The sequence below is a fragment of the Anser brachyrhynchus genome (assembly GCF_964034855.1).
Source record: "Anser brachyrhynchus genome assembly, chromosome: 2".
Lineage (NCBI taxonomy): Eukaryota > Metazoa > Chordata > Aves > Anseriformes > Anatidae > Anser > Anser brachyrhynchus.
Genome location: NC_137695.1, coordinates 42,102,405 through 42,106,652, shown reverse-complemented (window position 1 = coordinate 42,106,652; position 4,248 = coordinate 42,102,405). Strand labels below are relative to the sequence as shown.

General features: G+C 38.2%; 1 long non-coding RNA gene across 1 annotated transcript; it reads left to right on the top strand.

The window, feature by feature from the left end:
- Nucleotides 1–1,537: 1,537 nt before the first annotated feature.
- Nucleotides 1,538–4,002, top strand: LOC308189130. Its single transcript, XR_013946038.1, has 3 exons — nt 1,538–2,323; nt 3,517–3,632; nt 3,920–4,002. It is a non-coding gene; the product is annotated as an uncharacterized lncRNA (long non-coding RNA).
- Nucleotides 4,003–4,248: the final 246 nt, after the last annotated feature.

Below are 4,248 nucleotides of genomic sequence, written 5' to 3'. Positions count from 1 at the left end.
CATGAGAAATGAACGATCAGTGTCCATTAGCAGTGAGGTAAGCACTAAAAATATTGGGCCAGGTGCCGCTTGGTTTCATCCTCAATTCTTCCCCTCTAGCTCTAGCTTCCATTTCATAACAAAAACAAAAAATGAAGTTGTCTGTCTCTGAAGGATGTGCACCCCAAGAACTTTCAAATGGGGAGAAACAAATTGTGATCAAGAGCCAACAGAGTGCATTTAACGCATATTCTATGTGAAAATGCATGTCTTTCAGCGTAAAGAAAGTTGCAAATGTATGCAAAATATAAAAACCACCAGCCACAGGAAAAACTAAAGCCTATAAGACAGGATTTTAAACTGTGATAACTTAGGAGTTCAAAAGTGGTTGCTATCAAGAGCCAAGATGCAAATGGCACCTATTTTAAATGGTTTTCTGTATGCTTTCTCACAATGTCAGTAGTTTAATTAAGTTTGTCTTTAAATTCTTTCAGAAAAAAAAAAAGTGAAATGGAACAGGTATGACATTAGAATTATCTTGTATGCAGTCAAGGGCATGGCCCTCATTGTTAAATGCAGTGCCAAATCAGATGTTTTAAATTGTTTCAAAGCCTAAGGAAGAGAGTAAAGGCATCCCACTTTTTTGGAAACTCAGTTCTTCAAATGTCTATAACTACCTTCTCATATGGCCTTAAGACCATCAAAATTTGTCCAGTGAGGTCCTGTTACTTGCATAAGCTGCCTCAGAATTGCTACATAAAGTATTCGTTTTGCCCCTCAGTAAAGACAGTGGACTCCTAAAGGGAGTGTAAAATTGACTCCTCATAACACTTCAAGTTCAATAGTGCCTCCAGCAAAGTCAATAGGAAAATGTCTGGTCAGTTCAGTGGAGCTAAGTATTCGTCCATATGTATTAGCTGATGTCAAGGGAACCCTCTGGGGAGTAATGGAAAACTATGTAATTTGTTTTTGTGTTAGAGAATTGTCTTCTTATGCAAATTAAACCTAAGGCTACTTCTGACTTTTGTGCTTGATCAAAACCATAGATTAGGGTGTGGTCAGATGTGTAGGATGAACATACCCTGATCTGGCATCTCTGCAAAATATTGAAAAACAGTGTGATGTTTACTATTTTTTCAGTATGGTAAATGCCTAAGGGGATGCATTTGGACACTTCCTAGGTATTGCTGCAATGGTTCACCTGAAAGAGAAATGTTGCTGGGACATGGCTTTTTTACCTTCCTAATTTCTACTCATTAAAAACAAAATACAGAAGAGAAAAACACCGATTATGGCAAATTAACATCTGCAGATGCTGGTTAATAATATTAGACTTCCGAATATAAATTTATCCCCATCTCATCACAGGTGCTTATCATATCATGCTCCATGTCTCCAATGCTTAAAATGAATGAGGTTCAATTATTTTCCTCACCTAAGTATGCTTTCAAATCCTAATTTATCACTGAAGGCAAGATTCAGTCCTTAACAGTTCCGAAATGTGCTTGGAAATGCAGCGATATCTGAATAACATGCTAGAAGATGGAGGGCTTAAAAAGATTCATAATTTTAATTTAAAATATAGTGATCATCAAAAGTAAATGAGTCTCCATGTGTACAGAATTCAGAATTACAAAATGTGCTTTGCACAAGTGATAGTGAATAGATTTCTTCTCTCCAGAGTCTGTCAAAACACTCTGTGAGTGCTCTCTGTTTTGGCAAAGCTGCAAAATAAAAGACATGTTCAGTTCTATGTCATTTCAGACGCATTATAGAGCTATCTCTCACCAAGTGCTTCCTCCTCCAACCCCTGAATTCCCAGAGGCTGCCTGACCATGCATTGATGTATGCTCCTGTTCCCGTTTATTTTAAATGCAAGCATTCTTTTACAGTTTCTCTATTTCACCTGGATATGTGTAAGCTTCTATTTTTAACATGACCATCCCAGGTTCTTTTTGTTGATCATTAGTAAACTTGTCTTATTAGCTGCCCAATCCAGTTGTTAAATTTTCAATGTTACTGCTAGCAGAACATATGTTCAATCTTTGTAGTTTTATTTTGTTTCTTTAGATAACTCTACAGGAGAAGATTCTCTTAGATTTGATCTACCACTTTAATTTGATAAAGACTTGACTATATCTTTTCATTTCTATTTTACTTCTTTTCCTAAGTTAATTAACAACATTCTGTTTGTTACATCCAGTGAAACTGATAAGCATGCCTACACTCCAACACAACTGAAGTTATAAAGAAGAAGCCTCTTTGTATCTAATTATAGCAAGTAAGAAAGAGGACTGAAGCCAGAACTCATTTATGGACTAGTGCATCATGTACTCCACCTACTGTAAGTCAATGATTTTCTAAACGGAAGCTAAAAATCTACAGTACATTTCAATATTTTCATTCCAACAAAACACTCAGCCAGGAGGTAGAAAGTTATTTTGCATTAATAAGCTTTACTCATTTTAGGGAAAAAGAGAACCTTGTGAGAGCAGTATGAGGATAATCCTCATTAAAACGTTATTAACAAGGCATATTATTAGAACTGTTAAAGCCATTGCCCTTGATTATAAATGAGTAAATTGGTTAATGAGAATAGTAGTTAATTGGGGGTATTATTGCCAAACAGGGAAATTATATGAAAGTTAAATACATCACAGTGGTTCTTCTACACAATTAAAGATCTAGGAGGAAAGAGATTAAGGAGGAGAGTATGAGAAAGTAACAGTCATAAAACAGAAGTACATTTTTAAAAGTGTATTGCAAAAGTCTATTAAGTAAAACTGAATAAAAGTCAATGGTGCATATTAATTCTGTTGAAACTCGTCTGAAGCTACTTCTTGCAAGACCATAGACAGAAAATCTTAAACTCAAGCACTGTGATGAAATCTTGTTCTGTAATCATAGGGTACACGGTAGGGACAAAGCTGGCACCTCTGCATTTGCCTTAAGATACTGTTCTCACATCTGTCCTTCCTCAAGCATCTCCTCACATGTGTTGGAGAGTTTTATCTGCTGTGATATCTGTGATTTTTTTGAGCAGTTCTTTGCTTTAAGAGTTAGATTTTGCCTGGAGTTTGCAGGTTTTGTGGTACTTTCTTTCCAGTTAGCTCTGCTGGAACTTACATACCCTCCTGCCAAGAACTTGTGAGAGAAAACAGTACACAGACGCAAATGGTTTGGTCTAAATCTGGTCCCTGAAATTGGATAAACCCTAGGAAGACATTGCTGAGTTTGGCTTAGGTTTGACATGGCATTTCTCCTATAAGACATTATTTGAAAACCGCTTTATTTTATTTAGAGAGCTTTTGTCCAAGTTGAAGTCTAATGCTTATGAAGTGTATACTTATTTATGCCTCTGTAACGTGCTCCAAGGAGAATGGAGCATCTATATCATCTATAAATATGTAAGTGGCAAAAAGAACACTAGGGAAAATGTGGGTCTGCTGCTGAATGGGTCTTGGAACTTTGTGACTCGGGACATGGAAAAGCAGAAGAGAAGACTTAAGGGGTCTTGTCCATGTGTATAAATATCAGGTGCAGGTGTGGTGTGTAAGAAAGTGGAGCCAGGCTCTTTCCTTCCTGTGGTGCCCAGTGACAAGACAAGAGGCAATGGGTACCAACCAAAACAGGATCTTCTGTCTGAATATCAGGTAACTTTTTTTTTTTTTTATTATTCTGATAGTGGCCAAGCACTGGCACAGATTGTCCAGAGATGTTGTGAAGTCTCCCTTCTTGGAGATCTTCCAAAGCCATTTGGACGTGGTCCTAGGCAACCTACTCAGGGTCCCCTGATTCAACAGGGAGGTTGAGGCAGATGACTTCCAGAAATCCCTTCCAACCTCAACCATTCTGTGATTCTGTGATTTATTATAGGCAGCTGGACTTTAGTCTGGGTTAGTTGTGTTTGGTAACCTAATAATCACACCTGCCTTTGCAGCGGAAAAAGGTCCCATGGAAATGAAATGGCATTATCACTTCTACCTTGAAAGTGTAGATATCCACAGTACTGCAGAGTTCATGCCAGGCCCAACCCAACGGTAAGTTTTCTGACTCTGTGGGGTTCCTTGCAGCTCCTAAGTGCAAAGAGACTGTGTGCCCAATGTCTTTGACATTAATGGGGTCCAGGCTATGCCCTGGGGCAGCAGGTCAGCCAGCTGCTTCCAGCTTCTGTGCCAGCAGGTTTAGCCCTGGAGATGAAGGAATAGGGGGATACAGCACTGGAAGCATACTACTCAACTTGTAGTAGTCTCAATTTAAAGCAAGAAA